Source organism: Ambystoma mexicanum, chromosome 12 (assembly GCF_040938575.1).
Source record: "Ambystoma mexicanum isolate Mex_15411 chromosome 12, UKY_AmexF1_1, whole genome shotgun sequence".
NCBI lineage: Eukaryota > Metazoa > Chordata > Amphibia > Caudata > Ambystomatidae > Ambystoma > Ambystoma mexicanum.
Genome location: NC_090936.1, coordinates 1,106,467,461 through 1,106,485,662, shown reverse-complemented (window position 1 = coordinate 1,106,485,662; position 18,202 = coordinate 1,106,467,461).

The window sequence follows — 18,202 nt, the reverse complement described above, 5'->3', positions numbered from 1 at the left end:
CACCTCGCGCAAATGCGAATCCAACCCACATTGCGGAGACCATTACTGCCAGTCCGTGGTACATTATAATGGAGACATACAAATACTGCGACTTAAAAATGTCTCCTATACCGAATATGGCGCCTTGGTGCCGTACTAATATTCAGACCCTTATTACTCTGACTAATGGAAGAGAGAGTTGCAGGGGTGTCCCCCACTCCCGTTAGTCGGAGTAATGGAGGTCGGGGGCTGCACGGGTGTCTCCTGCATCCATTACATGGTAGCGGGGGAAAATAAAGATAAAAGTAAAAAATAAATAAAAGGACCTGCAGGGCCAGTCAGACCCACGTCAGTGGCACAGAACTGACGCTGCAGGGATACAGTTGAGACAGCGGCACACTTCTGTGTGTGCCTTCGCAAAGGTAAGTGGGTAGGGAGGAGGCGGGTAGGTGGATGCAGGGCCCAGTGATGTATGTGATCACTGCGCTGCACCATAATGGAAGTCGGCTTTTTGAAAATCAACATTTTCACATAAAAATGCACACACATAGATCCCATTATCGGAACCCCTCCAGCAGGACTAATTTGCGAGTCACCACTCAATGCTGCCCTCCACCAAAGGCTCATACACTAGGCCTGGCGTTACGCCTACCGAGCCCTATGAAGCCATGGGCGAGCTGAAGCCAACCAACTGCCCTACCAACCATTTGCAACATACCACCATGGACTGCACACACATTGGGCCTCATTACACGGTAGGCGGTGAGCCATGGCGCTATTAGCGCCATGGCTCATGCCGGTAAAATACCGGCACCGCCTTGGCGGAAAGGGGATTTACCGCCCCATTCCAAGGTTGGAGGGGCGGTAAATCCCCTTTCCGCCATTGCCCTTCCCCATTCCCATTTCTGCCCCATAGGGCTCTATGGAAATGGGGAAGGCGCTAATTACGGCACCGCAATTTTGCGGTGCCGTAATTAGCTCCGAGGTCCCTTAGCGGGTTGGATTTTAACGCCTGCAAGAAGCAGGCGTTAAATCCTCCAACCCGCAAAGGGACCTCGTAGTACGGCGGTAAGGGTTAACGGTCACCGTTGCCATTAACGGTGACCGTTAACCCTTACCGCCGTCCGTGTAATGAGGCCCATTCTCCCTAAAAATTGCCAACAATCACCCTGACTCACATGGCATCCCACCATCACTCTTCCTGCCCAAGGCCGGCCCAATTAACATCACCACTATAACACAAGACACATGATATAAGCTGACCTCATGCACTAGTCAACCTTGCCCCACCGACAATCGAAATAGAAGACTAGCATCTTGCCTAGCTATATGCCTGAAGCACTTGCAAACATCAATGCCATCAATCTCTTGGAGGATTGCACACCTCAACTCTAGAGCCACCACCCACAGCACCATGAGAACACACCAACTGCCCTTCCCATCCCTACATTGTAAACATACCCCAGAAAATATCATCTCCACTGTGCCAAACTTCCTCAAGCGTGATGCTACCACACGCGCCTCTCACACCACCCTCATGACAGCCTACCCAGCCATCACCTTCACCAGCACAACACTAATCTAGACTCAGCGGACAAAGCACAGGCCCTACTACACTCAAACCATTCTCTCCTACTAACCCTGACATACACCGAAAAAGATCTCCAATACCTCCAACACAAAAGCGAACTCTACTACACTACTCACAGGAGCGCTCATCAATGCCAGAACCCTCCTTGCCCATGCCCTCAACATATCCAAACTCATCACCACCAACAAACTGGACATCCTAGCAATCACGGAAACATGGCTGAATCCATCCTCTGCCCCTTCCCTTTCCCTAGCCATCCCCGATGGTTACACTATCTTCAGGAAAGATAGACTGATATCCAAAGGTGGCGGAGTAGTCTTCATTGCTAAAGACTTGCTACCAATCAGAGAAAACCCTAACCAAACCATCAGCTAATTCGAGCTGCTCTCGATCAAAGTTGCCTTATCCACTACAGCCTCCCTTATGACCTACTTAATTTCGAGACCTCCAGGCCCACTGCTCTCCTTGGAGGACGACATTGCACAACTACTCTCCACTAACACTAAGCCCTCTTTAGATTCTTCACTTGTTGTGAACTTAGGTCTAAACGACCCAGCTGATCTCCATGCACACTCCCTAGCCAACACCATCAAATCCTTAGGTTTTTCCCACTGGATCTTAAGCCCTACCCATGATAAAGGTTGCACATTAGATTGGATAGCAGACCTCAACTGCAACACAAACATTCTATGCAATGTTCCATGCCCATGGTCAGACCATAATGTTATCACCTTTGATATCACTGAGACAGCTCATTCTAATGTCTCATCCCAACCAGCACCAGCCTCCCTCTCTAGAAATGCATGTAACATATCTTCTGCCAACCTCCTCCCACTGTTGCTGCCTCTAACAGTTCATTCACACACAAACACTGACCCCATTGACATGGTCGAACTTTACAACCAAACCCTCCATAAAGCCATCAACAACGTAGCACCTATGAGTATCCGTAAACCTAAACCAAGTGCCCACCTCAATTCATGGTACACCCCCAGTCTCAATACCCTATGCTCCTCAAAAGGAGCAGCGGAGACTGCTTGCATAAAAATATCCCCAGATGAAAACAAATAGCACTTCACAGCCCTCTCCAAAAAGTACAAACTAGCTATTCTGCAAACCAAAAGTGACACATTCAACAAGAGAATTGAAGAAGCAAGCTTGCGCATAAGAGCACTCTCTGCCATCTTACGCGAGCTTGAGACACCCGCTCCCTGGCCTGATAACTCCAACAAAGATATCAGCTGATGCAAAAACATCCCAAACTCTCTCCTAGACAAATTCTCCCTACTCCAAACAAAAATCACTGCAAAAAAACCTCCAGACAAATATTTATTTATGTATTTATATTTATTTATAAGGCTCCAGTCACAGGCCTGGAGGCATAGTGGCACCAACAAAGACATACGAAACAAAAAATCTGAAAGGCAGATTCCCATCAAATCAAAGGTCAGGTCTCGCATCAGCAGAACAGAAGGGTCTTACGTCCAGCTTTGAAAACTCCCAAGGATTGGCACAATCTCAAATCTGGAGGAAGAGCATTTAAGATTCTTGGTGCCACAAAGCTAAAGGAGCCCTGGGCTACTTTGTCAAGTTTAGCCCGGGGAGTTTGAGGAAGACCCACATTGTTGGATCTCAGTGTTCTTCGATTCAGTAGCCAGGAGATGTGGTTAGATAGATAAACCAGACTTACTCCAAACAAACATTTATGAGTAATACACTGTAGATGTAAAGGTATCCTACTGGCCATAGGGAGCCAGTGCAATGCTTCCCTCACTACGGAGACATGGTCACTCCTTTTCAGTCCCACAGCAGCTCTTACTGCATTACATTGCGTGATCTGGAGATGCATCATGTCTCCTCTGCCTATTCCATGTAACAGGCTGGAACCATAATCTAATTTAGCTCCAATGATTGCCCTTGCAATTGTTGCTCGATTGTCTTGTGACAAATAAGATTTCAAGTAGTAAGATGTAGAAGAAACCAGGAAGCTAACATGAGCCTTCATGCTAAGTTCTTGGTCAAGCACCATGCCAAAGGTCTTCACCTTCAGTAGGGTGGGAATAACACACCTGGCTATGAGGAATTCACTGAACTGCGTCCCTAGTTTCTTCAGACATGCTGCTGTGCCCACAATCATGATTTCGGTCGTCCCGTCGTTCAAGGCCAACCCATTCTCCATCATCTAAGTCTGGTTTATAGCATACACCCTGTTGATTGTCTCAGCGTCCTCAGTATGGTTTCCTGACAGGGGAATTAGGCACTGAGTATCATCAGCGTAGTTTGCAAAAAGTATCCCCCTGTCACCAGGGTTGGACTGGGACAAGAAATAGGCCCAGACACCCAAAAAAAATTGGCTCAAAAAACTTGGCTCTCAAACCATCATCCGTGAATCGCGTCAATTCACGAGTTTACAGAAAATGCTACTTTTGGAGGGTGCATGTTATGTTTTGTGTAAACGCTTGAGAAAGTGATAACATTCCTTTTGTTCCTTTTTTTAAAGACACCATCATCACATAGCTAAATACTTATTTTGCAGAACGAGACTCATGGCATGTCTACTCGTTGCCACCAGTAAAGAAAATAGAGTTGCATTAATAAGCAGTACAGCCAAATGATGACATGGAAAGTACCTTGCCAGTTGTATTTATGCTCAAATATTACACTACAACACAACTCATAAAATAACATAACTTTGCATACAGTTCTGTGACAGGGGCCACAGCTCAGAGGCGCAGGAGTGGCATGATCCAACCACCCGACTGTGGTTTTGGGACCGGCTGCAAGTCGATGCTCATACAGGTCTCCGCAACCCCAGCAGGGAAGGAGGGTTAGGGTGACAATGGTTGGATAGGAAGGGGGAAAGTAGGGAAACCAAATTAAAGTTTAGGAAGAGGTTATGGATAGGTTGGGGATGTTAGGGTAAAGTTTTGGCCACTGCGTACGCTTCCAGCGAGCTGTTACACAGCTCTCATACAAACATACCTACCTGCTTCTGACTCTACACAAACATACAATATCATTATCGCAGTATACAAAGGCACAACAGCATAATAAACACACATGAGGTAGTGCAGCACTTACCTTAGGTTAGTTGTTGCCCAGAGTGTCCCTTGTTGTTGTCTCCAGCGATTTCGTTGTGCCAGGATGTGTCGTAGTAGCTGTTCAAATGCTGCATAAGAGAGAGTGCTACAATTAGTGCACATATCAAACACTGCCGCATGTGGGCTGCTGTTCACATGCATGCACACATGTACCAAAGCCCTGAGAAAGGACAGCGATCTCTTGGGTTACACTGCCACCAATGCCCTGAGAAAGCAGAGTGATCTCTCACTTTACACATCCCTCCGTCACACCCCGAGACAGCAGAGCCAACTCTCAGGTTACACATCCCTCAGTAATGCCTTAGATAAGGCAGTTCTGGGTAACGTCGTAAAACCACACATCTAAACTAAGGTGCCACCTGGATTTGTAAGCAGTCCAACCAAAGTGACTTTGCATTCTGGTACTTGTAGTTTTGTGTCCCAATTATAAGTATGGGACTACAAAAAAGTACATGAAGGGAAAACAAAATCTTACAATTGTGGTCTGTGTTCCCAACCCCCAAATAACCAACAGACAGTTTGGAGACTTGGAATCAGGAAGGAACGAGAGCGAGTATCCGGGACTCCAACCTGAAAACACATCTAGGAGCCCAGACAAAGCCCCTGTGTGTGCTCCACCCTTGCCGTGGCTGCAGAGAGCGTGGCAGGCAGGACGCTTAGAGTTAAGGAGGGTTGGAAGGCTGGGTTTACACACCTGGGAACCGTGTAGAAAGAAAGTGGAAGGGGGGAAGCTATATCCCAGATTAAAAGTGGTACGACTAAGCAGTAACATCAGCTCCCACTCACCTCCCCCCAAAAACCAGCCACCTGGAAAGCACCGTTCAACTATAAACTGGACAAAAACTCAAGTTCAAGCAGGGATGGGAAAAGGAGGGGCCCAGACCAACCAAAAAATGTCTGTTAAGTTTCACCTGTCCCCGCATGACAAGTTTCAGGTTAAGAAGGAGTTTTGAAACTAACCTGTGTGCTCACATTCAAGTACAGCTTCCATTTAAAGTGCTTTAAGTTCTAAAGCACTTACAGGGGGTTTCAGAGCACTGTGAGAAAGAAGTGCGCATCCTTAACTTGCACGTTCTTATCAATGAGCCATAGAGGTTAAATGGGGTACATTCTTGGGGTGATGCTCCTGCCCCCTCCCAGTTTTCAGGAAGTGCTATGCATGCAGTCCCTGCTTCCTGTGTGCAATCATTAGGTTTTGGGGAGGGGTCTCCCCGTCTTACCTTCACAAAGAGCTCCATGCGTTTCTGCTCAGCACCCATGTTGGTGAAACGGGTGCCAATGCGTGTTCAGGGGGTCCTTGCCCTCGGGTGTGACCTTGGGACCCCGAGGACACCCAGCCTCGAGATCGGCCCGCCTGGCCCGCCCAATCCACCCCCACCCCCAGCCCCCAGAACCTTAATGCACAAGGAACTGAAGCAATTTGCAACTTGCAAATGCGAACGGTCCGGGACTCGTGCTACTTACAATTCAGCGCTCCCAGTGTTTTGTAAAATAGTAACACTTGTCTTCACCTGTCGCCATGGTGTCGCCAACTTGGCAGGTGGCTCAGGGCTGCCTGCAGGGCACTCTGCACACAGTTGGCCGGGCCCGCCTCGGACCTCCTCTGATCATATAGGCATTCATCAAAGGAAGGTAACACTTCGGTGTTACCTTTCTTTGACAATGAATGCATCCGCGGCGGGCCGCAAAGCAATGTAACTTAAGTTACTTAAAGTAACGTAAGTTACAAATAGTAATTAAAACCAAACCGGCCAGACAAGGGCTTCAGAAACCGGCCCCCAGGGACTTGCCCGCATCCAAATGATTCCGGCCCAGCCACAGGCCGAATGGCCGATGGCGCAGTTCAACCTTGCCTGTCACTGCGTAGATTAAAGAGTGGTGCTGTAAAGAGATTAAATAATGCAGGGGACAGACATGGACCCTGCTGGACTCCACAGTCAATAACAAACTCTTCTGCTTTGTGGTCATCAATGAGAACTCTAGCAGTGTGTTGGGACAGTAATGACTCGATCCAATTTGCTGCAGCTCTGGAGAAATGGGCAACATGTTTGAATCCGGAAACTAGTATCGAGTGGTCCATTAGATCGAAGGCTGCAGAGAGATTAACAAGGAGCAAGAACACTTATGCAGCCCTTAGACCAGCGACTCCCCATCCTTCACTCCACTCCCAGATTCAAATTCACCCCAATCACAACCTCTGAAACTACCAAGATTCTTAAAGGTCTGAAACCTTCAAAGTGCAAAGGAGATATTTGCCCGGCCACCATCATAAAGGATTGCGCCGAAGAGCTTGCCCCTTTCATCACTGCGCCAATCAACAACTCCTTCTCAACTGGCAACATCTCAGAGAATCTAAAAGAAGCCTGGGAACTCCTCGTTCTCAAGAAGCCTACACAAGTGGGCAAAATTCCCACAAACTACCGCCCCATCACAACTGTAACCTTCCACCTCAAAATACTCGACATAGCAGCCTATCTGCAAATCCAAAACTATCTGGAAACCCACAATCTCCTTGGCCTCCGCCAATCAGGCTTCCGCCCCGGTCACGGTACGGAATCTACCCTCCTCGACTTAAAAATCTAGATGGATGAAATCAAAGAAAATTGCAACATGCCATGCTCCTACTGCTTGATCTCTCTGCAGGCTTTGACTTGGTCAACCACATAATCCTCTGCCAACACCTCTCCTCAGCTGCCCACTTCTCAGCCAAAGCTATAGCCTGGATAGAGTCCAACCACACAATAAGAGTGTTCTCCACCTCAGCTGCAGCCCCCCACTGCACCAGTCACCTGTGGTGCTTCTCAAGGCTCATGTGTCTCACCAACCTTGTATAATATCTTCTCCAAACCCCTTTTTGACCTCTTTGGTGTCCAAAGTGTCACTTACACCAACTACGCGGATGACACCCAAATCCTCCTACCCATCTCTGGCAACTACGACGTCTCGGAAAGATAGGTCAGGGGCAACACGTTCATTCTTGGAAGCAAGATGACGCAGAGCAACACAGGTCCGATCCCCGGGTCCGTGTTCAGAAACCTCTTGGTATTAAGTGTGTTATAAATAACCCATTACAATTAAATTATGACACTGACTCCAAAATGCTAAGCAAATTATACCAAACTATCCAAGCCTCGATGCAGAAAATGGACTTTGCCTAAACAATGAGGAAACCAAATTACTCCTCATTGGCACACAATCTTGGCTAAACATACTGAATGACTCATACAAATCCTTCTCCATCAATGGGAATATAATCACTGTTGCCAAAGATGTAAAGACCCTAGGAGTATACCTAGACTACACATTATCACTAACTAGACAAGTAAACGCTGTCGCATCAGCAGCGGCATACACAGCCAAATTGATCAATGCCTGCAGAACATTCCCCTCCATTGACAGCTGCATTACACTTGTGAGAGCCCTCACACTGCTGTCCAGGATTGACTACTGCTACTCCCTAATGCCGCAATATAAAAAAAACTTCAGTCATCCAGAATCTCTAAACATCTTAAAAAAAGACCACATCTCCACAGCCAGATGGAAAATCCACTGGCTTCCAGTCCAAGAACGCATCATGTTCAAAACGCTAGCATTGACCCACAAGTGTATCTGAAACACTGCCCCTTCCTATCTGGCTAGAAAAATCTCCAGGGCCCACTCCTCCAGACCTACTCGGGCTGCCGACTCGTACTTACTTAACATTCCCAGATTAAGGCCACAGAAAGCAGGGGAAAGCGGCTTCCCAGTGATCGCGCCCAAACTCTGGAATGCCCTCCCCCTAGCCCTAAGATCCAACAAATCCTACTGGTCATTCCACAAAGGCCTCAAAACCAAGCCTCAAAACCTGGCTCTTCTCACAAGACCCCCAAATGCAACTGAACCTGCCCACCGGACAACTCTTGGCACTGCCACCTCCACCCTGCTTAGATATTCAGATCTAGATACCATGTACGTACGATTCATGATCATTACCATTGTAACTACTCCCTGCTACTAAGCTTCTAACTACACCTGTAAGATTGATGCAACCAGTAACCAATGTACTACCTATTTCTGTAACTTTGCTATAACCAAGAACAACAATTGCCTTCATGTAAACCAGCGCCCAGATGTCCCTGGTTTTGGCGCTCTCTACAAATGCCAACATAAATAAATAAACAATATCATAGGTGTCATTATAATTCGTAATGAGGATCAAAGTAGCTGGACTCCATTTAATTGATCAACCAGTAGGCACCGGTCTGGTCATCTTTTTCGATTTCAGACCCTTTGCTTTCTTTTTTTTGTTTCCCACGGGAATCTGGAATTTTATTTTGCAAATGTTGGCAAGATTGGAAAGCTGTATATCACAATGCTTTAGAACAACGTCTCTCATATTGCATTCGCCAAAATGCTCAGGTAAGATCGCAGACGAATCAATTTCATGGCTAGACATTTGGAGACAGCTAGAGCAACCTATGTACTTGTTCCTCCCTTGGTACTTCTTGCAACAGTTTAGAGACCGTAACCGGCTCATTCGTTACCTGTGCTGCATTGATAGAATCCATAAGAATACAGCCTACATTAGTAAGAGGTCTACTAGGACTTAATTGGTCTAATATAGCATTTAGCAATGTAGTATAGCTAAAGGTGGTCTTATGTAGATCTTCACAAAGCTTTGAAGGGGTCAGTAAATAGTGCAAGGCCTCCAATTGGGGGTTATTGATACGTTTTCCACAGAATCCTCCTTATAGTCTGTATGCTTGAATAATGCAGCAGAGCCTTCAGTAGTTATTGCCCCCAGAGGTAGTGGAGTTGAACAAAGGCAGTTGTGGGGTGGTAAACGGCCTTTTGTCCTTTAACTCTTCATCAGAATGATGTACTTCAAGGTGATTGAAAGTAAGGACTTTGCTTTTGTTTAGAAGATACAATGATGTAGTGGGAAAAGTCAGGGGTGCATGCTCTGGGAAGGAGAGTAACTTGTATTTAAGACGAAGATTACAAAATCTTTTATCAAAAACCAAAAGCACTTTCTATTTTTCAATTCAAATTTGTCTGCTTGACCTGTCTGGGGGCTGTGCTCACAGAAAAGTCATACATAGTCCAAATGTAAGATTTAGGTCCTCCAGCTGTCAATACAGAATAGAATGACTGGTGTGATTCTGTGAGTCTGTTGTGTCTCTACTTCCTATGCATCGTACATCATGCTTCTCATCAGGCCTTCCTTATAATGCTGGGGAAAATGATCTGTCTCAGGATATTTACACATGCATATTATTAACAACAAATATATCTATTTTAGCTCAGGCACTGGGCTTTGTTTTGAATGAGTTGCAAGAATGCAGAGTTGATATATTACAAAGGGTACTTCTTTAAACAAACAATGAATCTTCCAGGTTATGTTTATCATCTCAATCAACATAAAACAAATCACATTTTAGGTTGAATCACCTTCTTACAAATGAGATGCACCCTTCACGAATTGCTTCTTACAATAAAATATGGTTGCAATTATATTTTACTCTTCTCAAACATCTCAGTCTGTTTGCATTTGGAATACTAAGTGTGGTGTGGCACAAAAATCTGCTGCCATGTATTGTCTCCACACTGAACGGATAGATCTAACCCGAATCATGCTTGTATCTCACTAGGAATTCTCAAAATGCTTTACTTGAATGGCTCCTTTTACCTCTTTGAATAATGATTATTAATTAATTTGAATAGCAGTGTGCTTCTAAAAAGATAATTGAAAAGATGGACCTCATTATAAGTTTGGCGGTAGCCATGCTGGTAAAACCGGCAGGCTGCTGCCAAACTTGTAATTTTTTCCAGCACCCGCGAATGGGCAGTTATCAGGTCATTACGGCCCCGCCGGACCAGTAAGTACCCATTTACGATCACTGGAAAAAAAAGGTCCCCATTCCCATTTGAGCCCCATAGGCATTCAGAATGGTGCCGGTGCATCCGACATGCTCTGCTCATGGGTGCCGGTACACAGCGAGGCCAGTCCTGGCGGGCGTGAAGCACCTGCGAGCAGAACTCTTAGTTTGCCAGTCCAGTAACAATGGAACCAGAAAGCTTACCAGTACCTTTGTTACCGGACCGGCAAACTTATAATGAGGCCCAATGTGTTTCAATTTTGTCTTGTCTTGGCCATACACATATCGTCAGTTGCTTGCAGATGGCATCTTTTTCTTGGATGTCTCAGCTATTCTGCTCCCTGCTTTAGATCTTCTGGGCCTCTTTTCTTTGCTATGACTGCCTGGCTGGCTGTCAGGCAGCAACTCATCCTCCTTCTACTTAGGTTGTTCGGAGGCTGCTCTCAAACTAACCTTATACCCACCTTAGAAGTAATCTCGAGTGCCAATTGCTGATTATCTCAAATTGCTTAAAACATGTTTAGATAATATGGCCCATAGCTAAAACCATTTTCCCCATTTCATAATTACCTAAGCAGCAACATTGGTGGTCAATTCATTTGCACCATTTTTTCCACATCTAAGCCAGGTAATCCAGCCATGGGTACCTTCCTCACTGTGCTTAGCGAGGCACAGCTTCACCTCACTAATGAGGCCCGATTAGGCCGAAACACGTGTCTTTGGTTGCTGTTGGTGCTCTTGTTCAGAGGAGAATTGCCTAACAATTCGGTGCTGTACTGCCCAGGTGGGTGGGATCAGACTGATGTGCAAATGGACATTTTTCCTCTGTGAAGGGTGCAGTGAGCTAAAACGTGGTTGGAGACCCTCCCGAGTGGGAACCTTCCCATGGAACAGGTTATTTGGCCATGTTCGTTCTTCACAGAGGGGCTTCCAGACCTTTTTGATCATGGAAAGATGGCCAAACAGCAGCTCAGCAGATGATGAGGTTATCATTGGGGCTGGACTCCATCCATGAAAGTGTAATTTCTGAAAATATAGTCTGCCCTATGTATCCTTTGACATTTATGCTTCTTGTATTTTATGGAGTTCTTTGGTTTGCATCCAGTATCAATATTTCTGTTTTATTACTCCAATGAATACGCTGAGGGCTTTTCAAACAATCCCAAATACTGTATTTGACATTTCTAGTTTTTAGTCAAGAAGGAACACCCATTTATAATGTTGAGGAATGTTGTAAGCCTGATGACTGCATACCTTGGTAAGGGTTACAAATCTACTAAGTAGGTCTGGAATGTAGTCCGAATGAGGGTCAGTGACTCAAATGTGACATCCAAGAATGCATGAGCGCAGAGTGATGTGAACGGCATAGCGCTGGATGGGTGTGCATATTAGGAGTATGCAAGTGTGTTGTGGCTTGCAGTGCAGTAGGTGGTAGCCTACTATCAGAATTTGTTAGAAAATAGCTGGATAGAGTGACTTACAGGAAGAACCTTATAAACACAGGCTCTGCTCACTCACTGGAACAGTGGAGAGGGAGAGGGAAATGCATCTTTCTAGTTGATGAATTACTGCCCATAATACGGGATCTTCAGAACTGGGGTCTTGCACAAAGCATCCTTCAAGTGCTGGAAGTATGTTTCACAGGCAGAGATCCAGTTGACCTTCCTCGGTACCTTCTTAGATGTCACTTCATTGAAGGGAAGGACACGAACCCCATACCCCTTAATGAACAGCCTGTAGAAGCCAGTGAGGCTGAAAAAGACTCTGACCTGAGCCTGGGCAGTGAGGATGCCCCAATCCATCAATGCCTGGACTTCATCCTAGAAAGGCTGTTTCTTACAGTCACCCACTTGGTGCCCTTAGTAGGTGACAGTACCCTGCACTACCAGGCACTGTGATTCCTCAATAGTCAATCCAGCCTCATGCATTGCTTTAAATCTTTATAGGGCGGATAGATGGCCTTCCCAGTTATGGATGAAGACAGCAATGCAATCTAGATAGGCAACCCTGAAATCTGCTAAAAACACCTGATTCACCATCCTCTGAAAGGTGGCACGGGCACTTGCGCAACCCAAAAGGCATAACAGGGAACAAGGAGTACTCTTCTGGAGTGGAACATTCTGACCTCTCCTTTGCTTGGTCAGTTAGGCTGACATGTCAGTACCCTGCCTTAGGGCCAAAGGTACTCATGAAGCCTACCAACATCTAATATGTCAATAAACTCATCTGCCCAAGGTATGTTGTGTGCATCTGCCTTGGCGAAAGAACTGACCCCTCTGTCGTCCAAACAAAAGCAAGCTTCATTCTTCCCACTACTGGAACAGTACCACAAGACTGGCCCATGGGCTGTGGGAATGGTCAATCACCCTCAAGTCCAACATCTTGGAGACCTCATCCTTGATGTTATCCTTCACCTGTCAGACATACAGTGAATTCTGTTTAGTAAATGTCATGGATGCACCAACACGTTTTGCCTGGAGTCAGCAAGAACTCACTCCCATACTTGCTCAGCAGTTGGCTGGCAGTCACACAATTCTTGTTCACTTAGTCTGAGGATTTCTGAACTCCCTCTAGTGACGCATCAGTGGACTCTGTGTGTAATAAGACTGGGAGGGGATCTGTCACCCAAGTCTCTCCAACCTCTGGTTGGCCACGTTCTCAGAAAGCTTGGGCTCACTGTGCAGGATAGCATTCTCCCAGAACACCCTGAACTTTCCTGTGGCTTCCCTCTGGCCTCCTTTCTCTGCCTGTCGGCCATAGTAGCACAGTCCTTCTGTGCTTGCAAAAGTCATCCTTACTTGGACCTGCAGCTAATGACAACCAACACAATTCTGGCAGCCCTTGTTCTCCATCTCAGGTTGTGGTTCTTTGTCTGTAGACAACTCTGAAATCACTGATTCTGGTGACACTGCAGTGGGCACCTCAGTTGCCACTAGGCCTTCTCCTGCATGAGTAGATTCCTCAGTGGGATTATGTTCTGAACTGTGTAGTACCGGCGGATCCGGTCGTTCACTATCTCCATGCTGAAACAGCTCCTGTGCCAATAGCCCCTGCTTCCAGTGCTGCTTCTTTGTCCCTACACATTTTGTCCCCATATTTCCAGAATATTCTGCCACCATGCAGTGGTTTATCATAATCATTTAATTTTATTTATTTTTTTGTTCATTTGTAATGCGCCTGTACACATGTGTGTCTCAAGGCGCAACGAGACAATGGGTGAGGGGAGGGGGTACGATCCTACTAGGCCTTGTACATTCAGATCTTGCAAGTGCAGGTATTTATAACATGCTTAATACCGAGGTCAATTTTTAAGCGTGGATCTGGGATTCAAAACAGTGTTGCTCTGCGTGGTCTTGCTTCCAAGACCCGCGCATTGCCATCGAGTTATCCTCCCTGGTTTTGGCGCAGAGATGTAGACTTAAAGGCAACATCTGCACTGAACTTAATTGTTTTTCACAGCAGCTGACAAACAGGGCGCTCTGTGCCACTACAGAGTGGTAGCTGCATATCAGGGCGACTGATTGAGCCTGGCACAGGTGTGTACTATGCTTTTGGCATGGAGCTTGATCAAAAGGGAATATTTTTAGCAGTGAAACTTGTTCTGAGATGCGTTACACGCACCGTTTTATAGTAAATAAAAATGAAAAAAGCAAGGGCTTCCCTACCCTTGCCAGATGGCAATCCTTCACAATACTAACAGGTGCATGTCATAATGATTTTATACATGGCAAAAAGGAACTGTATGATGCCCCAAATATAATGTCCAGGAACTGCAAAGAATGCAGGCATGCAGCTCAGCCACAATCCTACTAGGATTCAGGCTTCAGGCTCTGACTGAGCCGATCATTAGCCTTCCTGCATTCCGGGAGCAGGAGCTCTCCAACGCGCGGGTGCACTGCAGGAGCAGCACCCCACCGACCCACACAGGATCTAAGGTAAGCTTGGGGCTCATGATCAGCTGCCCCCAAGCCCCTCTGTGTCCCATCAAAACTCGATTCCTATTTTGTGCTCGGAACGCACACGACGCATTCTACAATCCCTCACCATCATAACGCTCCTACATAGAGCGTGGGCTTATCAGCCCATTTGTTGCCATCATCCACTATATGCACCCAAGGGGCATTACTCATTCTAAGATGGCCGCCGTCCTTGATTTGCCGTGTCCTCTCCTCTGCCTGTCCCCACCAGGCCTCTAGCCGTGTCCTGATTGGCTACCTCGCTTCCCTTAACTGAACGCGATTCGCCGGCAGGCGGAAGCCGGGTCGCGGAAGTAAGGCGAGGAAAAAAGGCTTCAGGCTCTGACTGAGCCGATCATTAGCCTTCCTGCATTCCGGGAGCAGGAGCTCTCCAACGCGCGGGTGCACTGCAGGAGCAGCACCCCACCGACCCACACAGGATCTAAGGTAAGCTTGGGGCTCATGATCAGCTGCCCCCAAGCCCCTCTGTGTCCCATCAAAACTCGATTCCTATTTTGTGCTCGGAACGCACACGACGCATTCTACAATCCCTCACCATCATAACGCTCCTACATAGAGCGTGGGCTTATCAGCCCATTTGTTGCCATCATCCACTATATGCACCCAAGGGGCATTACTCATTCTAAGATGGCCGCCGTCCTTGATTTGCCGTGTCCTCTCCTCTGCCTGTCCCCACCAGGCCTCTAGCCGTGTCCTGATTGGCTACCTCGCTTCCCTTAACTGAACGCGATTCGCCGGCAGGCGGAAGCCAGGTCGCGGAAGTAAGGCGAGGAAAAAAGGCTTCAGGCTCTGACTGAGCTGACCGAGCGCAATCGGCGCCCGGCGATGTCTCTATGTACGTTTTGCTGCTGATTGCTACGACGCCGGTGGCCTCGTCATGCCTACCTAACTAACGGTGCCCGGCAAGGAACTTCCCCGGAGCTAAGGTAACACCCTGCCCCCAGCCTCAAAGTACCTACATCGTTGGTGTCTCCTGGTCAGTCACAACCACCCTTCACCCGCAAGAACTTATTGACTCTCAATATCTGTCTGGCAGTGCATAGCATCTCATGCACGGCCTCCCTGAATCTCCTCGTCTGCAACGTAATATTTGCACTCAGTCCACTATGCTCTGTATAGATATGCCTATTTGTACTATGCCTATACAACCGCATTTAACCTCTTTGTGCTCTACTTTGCCTCACCCAGTGCTGCCTGCGCCCAATCTGTATTTAGCATCTGTGATCTGATCTGATTTGCCTAGGGATAGCCTGCGCCGATACTTGCATTTAATTTGGTCATGCATCATGGTCGCTATCAGACCACTACTGTTGTGTTGTGCCCTATGGTCGCTATTAGACCACTTCTGTTGTGTTGTGCCCTATGGTCGCTATTAGACCACTACAGTTGTGTTGTGCCCTGTGGTCGCTATTAGACCACTACTGTTGTGTTGTGCCCTATGGTCGCTATCAGACCACTACAGTTGTGTTGTGCCCTATGGTCGCTATTACACCACTACAGTTGTGTTGTGCCCTATGGTCGCTATCAGACCACTACTGTTGTGTTGTGCCCTATGGTCGCTATTAGACTACTACAGCTGTGTTGTTCCCTTTGGTCGCTATCAGACCACTACAGTTGTGTTGTGCCCTATGGTCCTTATCAGACCACTACAGTTGTGTTGTGCCCTATGGTCACTAACAGTCCACTTTAACCTGTATCCGGCTGCACTCACCCACTCGACCTAGCCAAACCACTACCTAGAATTATTCATTGTATCTCTGGTCCTGCACCTTCCTAGTTAGCATACCTGAACCTTTGCTGCTGAGACCTGTTTAGCATTTGATTCTGCACCCACCTAGTCGGCCTAGCCCTGAGTCATTGATTACACGTGCTCAGGTACCTCTTAGCCAGCTTAGTTGAACCTCTGCCCTGTGACTTGCTTGCATTTACTCCTGCACCTACCTAGCACCCACAGTATAGCAGACATATTGCCACTGAGTCATTGACTACATATATCATATCAGCACTTAGTATCTAGGTGGCTCCTATCACCAGATTGCTCCTATATGTTAATACCTCGAGCGTACATTGTGCTTCATACCTATTACCAACTGCTCCCACTAACTACTAATGTGACATCTCAGATAGACCTCCTTATATAACTATGTATCTACCAGCCATTTACACAGTCCTATTGCGGACTATCCTACATCTACTCATTATGCTAGATGTTAGCCTACATAACACCTTGCCTCCTCTGACATCGGTAATATATCAAACTTGTAACTCTCCAGGCCAACACCTATATCCCAGCCGTGGATCCCTTGAGACACCCACCTCTGCAACACGTCCATGTGATACACTTAGCAGAAACCTTAGACTCCGCGCCAGGCTAACCAAACTGCATGAACCTCCCCGTAGGTCTCTTCCCCCTACCAACATCAAAACTAACTGCCAGCAGATCTGCAATCCTCGCTATGTTAGACTACCGCCCCCACCTAACTCCAATACTTGCCCTACTCAGAATAATAAGCTCACTACAGCTAATACACTCACCAGTCCATCCCCCCAAGCCACAGAGATCTCCAAAACCCCAACTATCGTTGGAGCACTCCTGAACGTGAGATCGCTTGTCGCCCATGCCCTAGACATTGCTGACCTAATCTCAGAAGGCAACTTTGACTTTCTCGCTATTACAGAGACTTGGCTACACAATGCAGCAGGACCTTCGCTCATGCTAGCCATCCCAGATGGCTACACGATAATCAGAAATGACCGAGAAGGTGCAAGAGGCGGCGGCATTGCCATAATCTCCAAAACAAGCCTCTCACTTAGACTAGTACCCACCCAATCGTTCCAATCCTGCGAGACTTTATCTGCTAAACTTCAGATAAATAATAATCAAACTCTCACTATCCACCTTTTATATAGACCACCAGGCCCTTTAGGCACCTTTGATGAGGATCTCCACAACCTGCTCACTCATAACCTCAAACCTTGTTCCCAAACAATCCTCCTTGGAGACGTTAACTTAGGTTTCCATGACACTACAGATACCAATGCCACAGTGGTAGCCAACACTATTCACGCACTAGGCCTATCTCAAAGAGTTGACAAGCCTACGCATCTGAAGGGAAGAACGCTAGACTGGATAGCCGACTGTAACTGCTCAGCCACTATCCTATCCATAAGACCCCTACCTTGGACAGACCACTCTTTAGTGTCCTTTAACCTAGCCACGTCTAGACCTAACCATACTATCCTTCCAATAGCACCGCCTTGCTTAACTAGAAATAAAAAATGCATCACGGTAGAGAAAGTGATCCCAGCTATACTACCGACCCTCAATGCATTATCAGCTAACCTATGCCCCCGCACCCTAGTACAAGAATTCAATAATATCATGCTCGTCACCCTAGATAAACTGGCACCTCTCAAACTCAGACCAAGCAAACCTAAAGCCCACCTAAACAAATGGTTTACTCCACAATTGAGAGACTTGCGCATCTTGAAAAGAAAAAGTGAAACCACTTGGAGGCTCTGTCCCTCAGTCGACAATAAAGCCAAACTAACCTCTCTCTCCTCAGCTTACAAAAAAGAAGTTTGCCAGGCTAAACGTAACTCATACGATGACCGTATAGCCAACTCTAATTCCAGCATGAAAGAGCTCTTTTCTATTTTAAAGGAACTTGAGTCCCCGATCGCCACACCGGACGC